This window comes from Protopterus annectens, chromosome 1.part2 (genome assembly GCF_019279795.1).
Source record: "Protopterus annectens isolate FY-2018-M chromosome 1.part2, PAN1.0, whole genome shotgun sequence".
NCBI classification, from domain to species: Eukaryota; Metazoa; Chordata; order Ceratodontiformes; family Protopteridae; genus Protopterus; species Protopterus annectens.
The window spans coordinates 916,293,954-916,308,419 of NC_056727.1; the positions used below are offsets into that span (position 1 = coordinate 916,293,954).

Consider the following 14,466-nt stretch of genomic DNA (forward strand, 5'->3'; position numbering starts at 1 on the left):
CGTAGGCATGCTTGGTTAAAGGAACAATCTGTGCCTGATCATGTTAAAGCAAAGTTACTAGATGCACCCTTACAGCAGGATGTCTTATTTGGGGTTAAAGCAGAGGAGGTTTTAAAGAAAATGGAGGATAAAGCAAAATCTATGCAGATGGTCAAAGATTTCTTATAAGTACAGCCCCCATGCTTCAGCAGAAATTGGCCAACAAAAAATATGTCCTTTCCAGCTTCTGACAGACCACAGAGGTAAATACAGGCGCCCAAGGGGCAGAGGACAAGCACAAATCCCTTATAAACCTCGCCAATGGGGCACTGCAACACAGAAGGGAGGAGAAGACAGGCCACAAACTACTAGAAGGCAAACACAATGACTTATACCTCAAACTGCCAAGCAAAACTCTCTTGGCAGCTCCCTTGGGAGGAAAATTAGCACTTTTTGTAGACAACTGGCGCATCATCACAAAGGACAAATGGGTCCTAGACATTATCTCATATGGATACAGATTCCATTTCCACACCTTGGGAAGGATAAAAGGAATGCCAAACCTGCCACAAAATCATTGGGCAGAGGCACAAAAACAAATTACAGCTCTCATGGACATGAGAGCCATTCAACTGGTACCTACACAGGAGCAAGGCCAAGGATTTTACTCAAGGCTCTTTCTAGTCCCCAGAAAGGACAATGCTTGGAGACCCATTCTGGACCTTTCAATTTTAAACACCTTCTTGCAAGTACCCAAATTCAAGATGCTAACACTATAGCAGCTTCTTCCCATGTTGGGCAAGAAAGCTTGGCTAGTAACGTTGGACCTCAAGGAGGCATACCTGCATGTCCCTATCGGACAAAATTGCAGAAGATACCTCCGTTTCATTGCAGGTTCAACCCATTACCAATTCTCTGCACTGCCCTTTGGCTTATCTGCTGCGCCCAGGGTCTTCACAAAATGCCTGGCACCAGTAATTGCATACTGCAGACAAAGAGGAATTCAAATATACCCATACCTGGATGACTGCCTCATCCAAGCAGAAAGCAAGGACATTCTCTTACAACACCTGGCTTTTGTAAAACATCTTCTAAGTTGCCTAGGGTACACGTAAACAAAAATAAATCAAAACTAGTGCCCTCACAAAATATGACATTCCTGGGTGCCAGCTTGAATACAACGGCCCAGATGGCTTATCTGATGCCAGACAAACAACTACAATTAACTCAATACTTCAGAGCAATGGCAACAAAGACCCAACTCCCTGCAAGAAAAATTCTGCAGGCCTTGGGCTTCATGGCATCTTGCATACTACTAATACCATTTGCAAAACTGCATATGAGGAAATTACAATGGTACCTAAAAAGCATATGGACTCAACACAGCCACAGCTTGGAAACAGTGATACCTCTCATTCCCTACCTTCAACAGGAGTTTCTGTGGTGGTCACAGGCATGTCACCTCAACAAGAGTCAGCCTTTCACCTTACCCCCAGCCAGGCAAACTATGACAACAGATGCATCGGACTATGCCTGGGGGGCACACATGGCAGGACAGTGCATTCAAGGCATATGGACTGCATATCAAAGGAATCTGCACATCAATCAAAAAGAAATGCTAGCAAGACAGCTTATCATAAGGACAGACAACACTACAGTAATGTGGTACATAAACAAGCAAGGGGGTACACACTCCTACCCTCTATGCAGGCAAGCAATGACTTTGTGGAACACAGCACTGGCTTACCAAGTTCAATTACAAGCTCAATTCCTGCCAGGAAAAAAGAACACATTGGCAGACGACCTAAGCAGAAACATCATGGATCCCCACGAGTGGAAACTGGGTCCACAAGTATTTGCAATGATAACTCAAAAATGGGGGCTCCCAGACATAGACCTGTTTGCCAGCCCCCAAAACTATCAACTAACAAAATTTTGCACAAGGACTTTTCACCATCAAGCTTGGAAAGTGGACGCACTCTCATTCAGTTGGAAAATGCTGACAGTATATGCCTTTCCTCCATTACCCCTTCTCACAAAGGTGCTGCTGAAAGTCAGGATGGAGAGACCCTGAATGATACTCATTGCCCCAGATTGGCCACGCCAGCACTGGTACCCACTATTAAGGAATATGGCCCAGGGCCCACCACGGATTCTACCACAAATTACCCAGCTGCTTACACAGCAAGACGATCAGATTCTACACAGCCAGCTCAAAACCTTAAACTTAGCTGCATGGCAAATCACCTAAGCAACCAGCCAGCTCCTCTCTCGCAAGCTGTTATGGATGTTATTCTGGAGGCCAGGAGGCCCAGAACCAGGAAAGCCTACTCAGACAAATGGAAAAGGTTTTGTGCCTGGAACCAAGCTAAAGGCCAAAATACCCTTCAGCCTGATATACCTCAGATTCTGCAATGTTTAACTGAGATGTTACACAAAGGGCTTTCTTTTTCATCTATTAAAATCCACGCCTCAGCTATTTCAGCTCACTACAACACGGATCCTCCCTTATTTTCACATCCACTCCTAAGGCAGTTTCTCAGAGGGGCCAAAAACATTAGGCCTCCCAGGAGAGCACCAACACCTACTTGGGACCTCAACTTTGTTCTGGAAAAACTTACGCTACCTCCTTTTGAGCCAGCTTTCTCAGCTGACTTAAAGTTTATATCATGGAAGACTGCCCTGCTGCTAGCAATTACTTCAGCGAGAAGAGTTTCCGAGCTTCAGACGCTAATGGCAGTAGAGCCTTTCCTCATTTTTCATCAAGACAGAGTTTCTCTACGAACTAACCCCTCCTTTATACCTAAGGTGGTATCCAGTGTGGCTCTAAATCAAACCATCCATTTACCCACCTTCTTTCCAAATCCACAGAACAAAGGAGAAAGACTCCTACATTCCTTGGACATTCACAGGCAGCTACGTTACTACTTGGATAAAACTAAGGTTTTCAGAAAATCTGGCCAGCTTTTTGCATCCTATGCTACAGCATCACAAGGAAAGGCTATCTCAAAACAGACCATTTCCAAATGGATAGGACATTGCATACGTTTTTGCTACACCCACCATGGAAACCAGTTCCTGCTAGCATAAGGCCCCACTCTACCAGGGCAGCAGCAACATCTACAGCCTACCTCAGGGGGGTGCCAACCAAGGATATTCTGGAAGCTGCAACTTGGAGTTCAGTACACACCTTCACCAAATATTACCACTTACCACTTTAAGACTAGAGCTGGCTTCGCCACTGCAGTTTTGCAGGGCCTTCTGGCCTCCTCTAACCCTGTTTGACTCCACCTCCCATCCTTAGCTTTGGGATTCTACCCAAGTGTGATGACTGCAGCAGGGTAACACGATGAACATAGTACAGTTTTGTACCTACCATAAATGTAGATGTTCGAGTGTATACCCTGCTGCAGTCTAGGTTACCCTCCCTCCATCCCCTCTGAACTAGCTGAACTTATCTCTACCACTCTATCCTATACTACCTCTGTGATGTATTTGCTTGTGCCTAAGTGTTTTGTTGTATTTTTATATAGCTATATATATATATATATATATATATATATATATATATATATATATATGTATGTATGTATATTTTTGCCTACCTTTTAGGGGCACCTGACATCTGGGGCAAGAAAAAATGAAGAAAATGGCATCAGATGCCTCTTGTATACCCCTGACGCACTGACGTCAGGGAAGAAGCGACAGCAACCGATGCCGGACCAAGACCTTGGAATTCGGGCCAACTGCAGGACCGCCTGACAGCAGGATAACCCAAGTGTGATGACTGCAGCAGGGTATACACTCGAACATCTACATTTATGGTAGGTACAAAACTGTACTTTTTGTGTGTGTGTTTGTGGCCATTGTCACTGTCTTATTCTAGTCAGCATGGCTGAGTCAATACCTTCTGGGGTTAAGAAGTGCAGCACATGTGGGCACAACATCCCACTTTCCAATGCACACTAAGAATGTGTGGTGCGTCTTGGGGTGGCTCATCTGGATTCTGCTTGTTCTGGCTTTAATCAGGTGGGCACTGATCCAGTTGCAGGAATAAGCTTATTTTAAAGGGACTCCTCCCTAGTTCCTCCTGTTCAGCCACCCCATACACTTCAGGGGCTCAAACTCCCACTAAGAAGCATAAAAAGTGGAGGAGACCCCCTCCCAAGTAGAGCACGCCGTTCGGGGGAACCTACCACAAAAATTTTCAGACCCTCGGAGTTGACAACTTTGGCACCTATTGTCATTCAGATCTTCCCTCCTCACCGGAGTCAAAGTTTCTTCCTGGAGCCAGTGACAACCAGACACAAGTCCCCTCTCCTGCAACAGCCCAGGCCCTCTTCCAGGCCTGATTCGGTAGCTTCTTCCATTAGGTACTCCCAAAGGCTTTCCATAGCAGAGATGAACAGCGTGATGGTCAAATTTCTGAAGGCACAAATTCAGCTGGGGATCTTGCCTGCTCTGTCCCCTCCTGGATCTGCGAGCAGTATTCCTACCTTCACCCCTATCTCTCTTTTTCCAATGAGACCCCAGATTTCAGAGTTTTTGGGTCTGAACCTTCCTGGAGCTAAGACGTTGGAGCTGACCTGTATGGTTACCATGACTCTGACCGTCTCCGTGACTTGCCTGGCTCTGACTATTTTGGAGCCATAGTTTTGGTGTCAGTTCTGAGGGGTTGATGTTGGCTACAAAATTTTTGGAGCTCTCTCTTCCTCTCGGGGCTTTGACATTTGATAGCTTGTCTCCAACTCCTCACTCTGATCCAGGGGTGGTTGGGGTTTGTGCAGCTTTCTTGTCAACAGCTTCAGCTCTGGTGGCGTGCCTATGGTGCCTCCATCTCTCTTAGTGTTCGAGGTGGTGGAGAGGGTTCTTTCTGCACCCAGAAGAGCCTCATCTCTACCTGCTTCAGATCCTGGTCCCCCTCCGGCAGTTTTCATCTCTGAGACATCTACTCTCTCCCATCTGGGACAGCCTCCCCAAAAGGACTTCCCATCTGCTTCCCATTTGTAACACCAATCTCGATGAATGGGAAGGGTCCCCCAGATCATCACCCAATGTCTCCTTTAGTGACATCATGGAAATACTTTTCCAAAAGTGTGGTTGGTCTTCTAAAAGCCCTAAGCCAGAGGAGTCTGTGTTTCTTGAAGCCTTTGGGTCAGGCCAATCTATTTCTTGGGTGCCCCCCCACCCCCTAGAAGGAACCAGACACTGTGGAACCTATTCCCAAGCATCCCAATAAGATCCTTAGTGCCACTTCTGATCTCCTACACTGGAGTAGGGGAATTCCTGTCGATGCCATGGTGGTTGCAGCTGCCACCAAAAAGGAGCTGGCCCAGCAGATCTCCACTGTTCATCCCCCTAACAGGGAGTCAAGGGCTTTGGACAGGTTTGGAAAGTAGGTTTACGCTTCAGCGTCCTACGCATTGAGTGCTGAACTACTTGGCACATGTAATCAGGCTACAGTGGGACTTAGTTAAGGAACTCTCTAGCTCTATTCCAGGGTCCATGTCTGCCGATGAGCAGAAGACCTTTTCCTCAAGAATGGCCACCCTCCACTCTATCTCTAATACGTCTATGAGGTTGAGCTCTCATGCTGCAGAGGATGCTTCACAATTGGCCAGGTCAGGCATTGCCATCAGACATCACGCCTGGATGTGGCTGTGATTTTCTTGAACCTGAACCCTATAAGGTGTCTTTTATCAATGCTCCCTTTGATGGATCAACCCTTTTTGGTCCAACAGTCAAAGGTACACACTCCCAAAGTGAAAAGGATGGAAAGGCCTTGTCTACCATTGGGATATGCTTCTTTACCCCACAACAGACCTTTTCCAGGAATCAGCAGGGAGGTAAGAAGTTGTGGTTCTGTTAATCGCAGCCCTTTGCAGGATTCATAAGGTGACCTTTTTCCCAGAGACAGAGGGGGAAATGGTTATAATAGCAGATGCCATCCTCTTAGCAGAGGGAGTCCGATGAACCCAGAATCTCGAGATTCTTTCTCGGACAGACCCAATCAGCGATCCTGAGGGATTGCCCAACTGCTCTACTCTGGAGGCATTTGGGGGTCATTTCTCTCTACACCCAACAGCCTGGTAAGCCATCACAAAAAAAAAAATCATTGAGCGTTAAAAATTATGTTCAGAGGCTATTCTATACCCTTTTTCCAAAAACCCTCACCAAACAAAATCCTCCTCAATGTTCCACCCAATCAACGATAGGCGGCAGTGTTAGAGACGTCAAAGCTGCTCTCAAAAAAGTCTTCCAATGTATAACCAGACCAATTCGGATCAGACATTTATGCTAGATTATTTTTACTGCCCAAAAACATGGGGGACCTTAGACCCGTTCTGCATCTCACCTCTCTAAACAAGTCAGTGGTTGCCACTCAAAGTTCCAAATGCTCATGATACAGTCCATTCTGCCCTTCCTGCAGAAAGATGGCTGGATGTGCTCTATAGACCTTCAGGACATGTAGTGTCACATCAAGATGAACAGGCACTCCAGAAGGTATCTGCTTCAGGCTGGGAGCCAATCACTATCAATTCAGAGCACTTCGCTTTGGTCTCACCACAGCCCCCAGAGTGTTTACCAACTGTATGGCACTTGTAGCAGTTCACCCGAGACTGCAAGGATTACAGGCGATGTTCATCGTGTTACACTGCTGCAGTCATTACACTTGGGTTATCCTGCCATCAGGCGGTTCCCCAGTCGTCCTGAGTTCCAAAGTCTTGGTCTGGCGTCGGTGGCTGTCGCCTCCTCCCTGACGTCAGTGCGACAGGGGTATACAAGATGCAGCCGACGCCATTTTCTTCCGTCTTTCTTGCTGCGCGGTGCTCGAAGCAAAAGCATTTCGCAAGTGCCAGTCGGTCGTCTCCTGGATTTTCATTCCGAATCCAGAACCAAAGTCTTCTGCAAAGCTAAGTACCCCGTTGGGGAAACTTTTTCTTGCCTCAGACCGATGTCAGTAAAAGTTAATAACTGTATTTCTTGTGGGAAGCAAATACCTCATAAGGATTTCTATTCCTATTGTATCCCATGCCTGGGCCCAAACCACGACGTCACTGGTTGTCGGTTTTGTGCTAGGTTTAACAAGCACAATATTAAATGTCGGTTTGATTTTGCTCAACATTATTTTGGTAGAAAATTCAATTATACCATGCCGTCGGAACTTCCGACGACCGGATTACACAAAAAGCGCAAAGACAAGGATAAGCATCCAAGGCCTAAAACTGACAAAGCCTCTTCTAGGCCAGTCGCCGGTTCTCCGGTTTTCAGCGAGGTGCCTTCGCAGCCCCTGACAACCGCTTCTGTAGAACCACAGGCTGCCTCTGACTCCCACGTGGAGATGGCTGGGCCTTCGGATGCACAAGTTATTCAGCCTACTGAGACTAAACTTTCAGAGGGATCTGGAGCAGCTGAGCAACCCACAGCTTCAGAGGGTGTCTTCAGACCTACTCAGTTAAGCATTAAACTCTCAGCTAAGTCTAATCCTCCTTGTAAATCAAAGGAACAAATACAGCATTCTCCAGGACAGGCCTCCATGCCTAAGAAACAAATGCTCAAAATGGCCGAAGACCTAATCACTCTAATCAGGGGTTCCCATCCCCCTCTTGATAAAAGGCCTAGACAGGATGCAGACTATGACTCATCCGACCAGATGTCCATCTCTTCTGATTCATCCTCAGATCTAGGATACTCTTTACCCCCTTATGAGGATTCTGATGCTGAGGAATCAATTCCATCAGCCTCACCGCCTGAGGACTACTTCTTTGGGGGAAACCCTACATACTATGAGGGAGCATTTCCACTGGGAAGGCCAGAATTACTCAGAATCCAAGAAAAGGCTCAGAGACTTCCTTTTATTACCTCATCACAGACCCCTTGCTATTCCGCCAGTGTTAGATATTGTGGATGATGTGTATACTGAATCAGCTTAAATCCTGATTCCTTACCTCCAGCCCCTTTTAAACCTGACAGATACTACAGAGTCCCTGACTCACACAAATTTCTGTATAAAAGCCCTGTAGCTGACCCTGAAACTATTTCTCAGGGATTCAAGGGAGTTAAGGCCTCATCAACCAAGAATCCAGTCCCCTCTGACAGAGATTCCAGAGCATTAGACAGATGGGGAAAGAAAGTGTATATGTCTGCAACTTTTAGCAATGAGAGCCTTAAATTGCCATTTTCACATGCTAAAATATCAGCAATTTTTACTGTCTCAGTTAAAACAGAAAATGCTTCGAGAATCAGATCCTCCTAATTTTAAAGAAATGCAGGATTTATTGCATGCAGCTGAACAAGTGGGAAAACATACTTTACAATGTGGTTTTGATTCTCTAGAGGCCTCCTGCAGAGCAGCACTTACAGGCTCTGTCATTAGACAACATGCTTGGTTAAAAGAACATACGTTACCAGATCATGTTAAAGCAAAATTATTGGATGCACCTTTGCAGCGGGATGTGTTATTTGGAGTTGAGGCAGAAGAGGTATTAAAGAAAATGGAGGATAAGGCAAAATCTATGCAAACGGTGAAGGATTTCTTACAGGTTCAGCCTCCTAGATTTAGCAGAAACTGGCCAACTAAGAATTGGTCCTTTCCAATTACAGACAGACCTCAAAGGGGAAGATACAGACGTCCAAGCGGTAGAGGTCAAACATAAGGTCCTTATAGGCCTCGACAATGGGTTGCATCAGGCCAGAAAGAAGGGGAAAACAGGCCCCCAACCATATAAAAAGCAGCTCTAATGACTTCCCACTACAGCTGCCAAACAAATCCCTCTTGGCAGCCCCCTTGGAAGGAAAACTGGCACTCTTCTACCACAATTGGCAAATGATCACCAAAGACAAATAGGTTCTCAACGTTGTATTTCAAGGTTACAGGTTCCACTTTCACACTCTGCCAAGGTTAAAAGGAATGCCAAATCTGCCACCAAATCAATGGGCAGAGGCTCAAAAACAAATTACAGCACTCATGGATATGAGAGCTATTCAAAAGGTACCATCACAGTAGCAAGGACAAGGATTTTACTCAAGAATCTTTCTGGTACCCAGAAAAGACAAAGCTGGAGGCCCATTCTGGATCTTTCATCTCTAAACACTTACCCGGATGTTCCAAAATTCAAAATGTTGACATTACAGCAGCTTCTTCCCATGCTGGGCAAGAAAGCTTGGATCGTGACTTTGGACCTCAAGGAGGCATACCTTCATGTCCCTATCAGACAAAACTGCAGAAGATACCTCAGATTCATAGCTGGTTCAATGCACTACGAATTCTCTGCACTGCCCTTTGGCTTATCTACTGCGCCCAGGGTCTTCAGAAAGTGCCTTGCACCAGTAGTTGCATTTTGCAGACAGAAAGGAATTCAAATTTCTCCGTACCTGGACAACTGCCTGATTCAATCAGAGAGCAAGGACATTCTCCTAAAGCATCTGGCATTTGTAAAAAAAGTTACTAAGTTGCCTGGGGTACACAGTAAACGAAAAGAAATCAAAACTAGTGCCCTCACAAGAGATTATATTCCTGGGTGCCAGCTTGAACACAACGGCCTAGATGGCTTATCTCACGCCAGACAAGCAAAGACAACTGACTCAATACTTTCAATTGATGGCAACAAAGACCCAACTCCCTGCAAGAAAAATTCTGCAGGCCTTGGGTTACAAGGCATCCTGCATACTACTAATTCCATATGCCAAACTGCATATGAGGAAACCACAATGGTACCTAAAGAATGTATGGTCTCAACACTGTCAAAGTTTGGAAACAGTTATACCACTAATCCCTTGCCTTCAACAGGAGTTTCAGTGGTGGGCTCAAGCTTGTCACCTCAACAAGAGACAGCCTTTTACACAACCCACAGCCAGGGAAACACTGACAACAGATGCATCGGATTACGCCTGGGGAGCACACATGGCAGGCAAATGTATTCAGGGCGAGTGGCCCGCAGAACAAAGGCATCTTCACATCAATCAAAAAGAGATGCTAGCTGTACAAAATGCCCTTATAACTTTCAAGAACCTGCTGCATCCAGGACAACTACTGATAAAGACAGACAGCACCACATTTATGTGGTACATAAACAAGCAAGGGGGCACACACTCCTACCCCCTCTGCAGGCAAGCCATGACCTTGTGGAACACAGCTCTAAACTATCAAGTTAATCTGCAAGCACAATTCCTGCCAGGAGAGAAGAACACACTGGCAGAGGACTTAAGCAGAAACATCATGGATCCCCACGAATGGGAATTGAATCCACAAATATTCAGAATGATAACACAGAAATGGTGGAGCCCGGACATAGATCTGTTTGCATCCCCAATAAACTGCCAGCTACAAAAATTCTGCACAAGGAGTTACCATCCACAAGCATGGAAAGTGGATGTCCTCTCATTCAGCTGGGACAACCTACAAGTATATGCTTTCCCACCACTACCTCTCCTGCCAAAGGTACTTATAAAAGCCAGGCAAGAAGAGCCAAAGATGATCCTGATTGCACCAGACTGGCCACGCCAGCATTGGTACCCAATCTTAAGGAGCTTAGCACAAGAACCACCCTGGATTTTGCCTCAAATCCCACATCTGCTGACTCAGCACAACAATCAAATACTACACAGCCAGCTAAAGACCTTAAACCTAGCTGCATGGAAGATTCTTTAGTCAAGCAAGCAATGCCTATCTCCAGAGCTGTTATGGATGTCATTCTGGAGGCCAGAAGGCCAAGTACCAGGAAAGCCTATTTGGATAAATGGAAGAGATTCTGTGCCTGGAACCAAGCTCACAGCCTTGACCCTCTTGCCCCAAACATTCCTCAGATACTATAATACTTAACTGAGATGCTGGACAAAGGCCCTCTCCTTCTTATCCAGAAAGATCCATGCCTCTGCCATCTCTGCACATTACAACACGGATCCACCAATTTTCTCTAATCCTCTGTTAAAACAGTACCTCAGAGGGGCAAAAACATAAGACCGCCCCGTAGAGCACCTACTCCAACTTGGGACCTCAACTTTGTGTTGGAAAAACTAACTTTACCTCCTTTTGAGCCAGCTAACACAGCAGAATTAAAATATATCACTTGGAAAACTGCTCTGCTCCTGGCAATAACATCAGCACGAAGAGTTTCAGAATTACAGGCACTAATGGCAGTGGAACCTTTCCTCATTTTCCACCAGGACAGGGTGTCTTTAAGAACTAACCCTACGTTTATGCCAAAGGTGGTATCCAGTGTGGCTCTAAACCAAACTATTCACCTGCCAACTTTTTATCCTAAACCACAGAATAAAGGGGAGAGACTACTGCACTCTTTGGACATTCACAGGCAGTTACGCTTCTACTTGGACAAAACCAAAGCTTTCAGAAAATCTGAGCAATTATTGGTAGGATATGCTGCAGGAGCACAGGGAAAAGCCATTTCAGAACAGATTTCAAAATGGATAGGACATTGTATACGTTTCTGCTACACATACCATGGAAAACCTGTACCTAGCAGCATTAGATCTCACTCCACCAGGGCAACAGCCACTTCAACTGCCTACCTCAGGGGAGTACCTACCAAGGATATTTTGGAAGCAGCACCTTGGAGTTCTGTACATACCTTCACCAAGTATTACCATCTGCCTCTATACTCTAAATCCAGAGCTGGCTTCGCCACTGCAGTGCTGCAGGGCCTTATAGCCACCTCTAATGCCTTATAGAACCAGCCACCCTACCTCAGCTTTGGGATTCTACCCAAGTGTAATGACTGCAGCAGTGTAACACGATGAACATAGTACAGTTTTGTACCTACCATAAATGTAGATGTTCGAGTGAATACACTGCTGCAGTCCAGGTTACCCTCCCTCCTTCCCCTCTTACTGGCTGGTACGTACCTATGTCTTCTACCCTTACTACCTATGGGGAGTATTTGCTGTTAGCTGTAAGTCGTTTTTTTTGCTTTCTTATGTATGTTTTACTAGCAGTTGGAATTGTCTACCTGTTTGGAGGCACCTGACATCTGGGGCAAGAAAAACTGAAGAAAATGGCATCGGCTGCATCTCGTATACCCCTGTCGCACTGACGTCAGGGAGGAGGCGACAGCAACCGAAGCCGGACCAAGACTTTGGAACTCAGGCCGACTGGGGAACCACCTGACGGCAGGATAACCCAAGTGTAATGACTGCAGCAGTGTATACACTTGAATATCTACATTCATGGTAGGTACAAAACTGTACTTTTCCTAGCCTAGACGATTGACTCCTAACTGCTCCCACCAGGCATCCACTTCTACAAGCCAGAGAATACCTATTCTATCTAGCTTTTGACAATGGGCATTTCTATCCGTCTAAAAAAGTCTCATCTTCATCTGGTTCAAGTCATAGACTTCATCGGAGCTTGTTTGGACACCAGTCGATCTGTAGCCTTTCTACCTCCAGACAGGTTTTCCAATTTGAGAGCTCATGTCAAACAGATAATGGACATTCCTTCTCCCCAAGCAAGTCTTGTCCTTTGGGCTTTAGGTTCCATGGCGGTCACAATCACTGTTGTGCCATTAGCCTGCCTTCCCATGCGAGTACTTCAATGAACCTTAGTCATACAATGGTCTCTCTGTCGCTATCCATTAAACTACCCAATCAGGGTCTCACTAGCTTGCAAACAGTCTCTCATCTGGTGGATCCAATCAGATGATGATCTTCAGGGTCATCTCTTCATCCTTCTTTCCTCCTTAGCCACTGTGACCACAGACATGCCCCAACTCGGGTCTGGAGGAACATTATCTGGGACAAACGGTCCAAGGCACGTGGTCCTCCTTAGAGACCAATTTGCATATAAACTTTCTGGAGATGAGAGCAGTGCTTCTTGCATTGCAAACACTTCATTCCTGTCTCCCTATGGAAACTATTTCTATTCAGACAGACATGTCAGTGGTCTGGTACATCAGCAACCAAGGAGGAACCTGGTCTTATCCCTTGTATTGAGAGGCCATGAGGTTGTGGCAATGGGTAATATCTTCCAACTGCTTTCTCATAGCAATGCACAATCGAGAGAAGTCGAGCATCCTGGCAGGCAGGCTCAGCGGGGCCATTCTGATGCCTAACGAGTGGTCTCTCAATCTTTAGTGGCAAATAGGATCTTCCAGAGGAGGGGTCATCCTTGCTGCAACCTGTTCAAGTCTCTCTCCAGCACAAAGTGCAGTGAGTTTTTTGTCCAATCCCTCCTCTGGGGCAGTCACCGAGAGATATTCTAGTCCATGCTTGGCCCGCAGGTCTGCTCTACGCCTATCCTAGTCTTCCACTCATTCGCAAATTTCTGCAGAAAGCTCAGAGGTTGAAGTGCCAAGTCATTCTCATTGCCCCCTTTTGGCCTCATCAAATTTGGTTCCCCTTTCCTTTGGTCTCACCTAATTTGTCTACCTTGGACTCTGGATGCCCTTCCAGACCTGTTGTCCCATCCTTTGGGACACTCCCATCAGGATCTTCCAAACCTGAAACTAACCGCTTGGTAGCTGCACTTCCAGTGATGGATAGAACTCCTGGGAGTTCCTCCCTCTGTCAGAAAAATTGATTGCTGCACACAAACCATCCACTAGAAAACTATACAATAGTAAATGGAAGAGGTTCTCCATCTGGGCTCATCAGACCAATTTAGATTCTTTTTCTGCTCCAGTTTCAGCTGTGTTGGACTTCTTGAGATATCTTTTTAGTAATAGGGCAAGTTTTTCAACTATGAAAGTGCAACTGACGGCCATTTCTAATTTTCACACGGGGAGAGTTCTTTCTCTCTAGCGTCATCTAAATTATACAAGGCCTTCTTGAAAGTTATTTTTCTACTGCGTCATCCTCTTAAGAATCCTGCACTTCCCTGAGTCCTCGCCTTGGTTTTACAGGCTTTAGTTTCACCCCCCCTCCCTTCGAACCTTCAGCTAAAGTAGACTTAAAGTTCCTAACTTAAACTATTTTCTTGGTGGCTTTTATCCAAGAGAGTATCTGAGTTGCAAGCTTTGTCGTGCAAGCCTCCATATCTGATTTTTCACAAGGACAGAATTACTTTCTGTACTAATCCTTTTTTGCCCAAGGTCGCTTCTGAGGCTAACTTAAACCAAGTCATCAATCTTTCTGTTTTCTTCACAAATTTTCAAAACAAGGGAGCATACCTGCTTCATATGTTGGATGTACATAGACAACTCTGCTTCTATTTAGATAGAACCAAAACCATTAGGAAATCTGAGAAACTCTACACTTCTTTTTCCAAGTCCAAGTTGGGTAAACCAGTGTCCAAGGTTACCGTAGCTCATTGGTAACTAGTTGTATCAAACTTTCATGTTCCACTAAGGGGATTCCCTTACCTTGCCACATTAAGGCCCATTCTTCTAGATCTGTTACTACTTCTTCAGACTTCTGGTTGAAGCTTCCCATTGATGAAATTTGTGCAGCTGCTACTTGGTCTGCTGTGCTCCGGAGTATCCTTTCTTGAGGGCCTCCCAAGTTCTTTCTATAGCTAGTGACCCTTTCCCATAG

At 45.7% G+C, this 14,466-nt stretch overlaps 1 protein-coding gene across 1 annotated transcript in view; it reads left to right on the forward strand.

Moving 5' to 3' along the window:
- Window positions 1-14,466, forward strand: part of LIN9 (lin-9 DREAM MuvB core complex component) — a 2,964,607-nt gene that overhangs the window by 1,285,305 nt on the left and 1,664,836 nt on the right. The window lies entirely within an intron of this gene.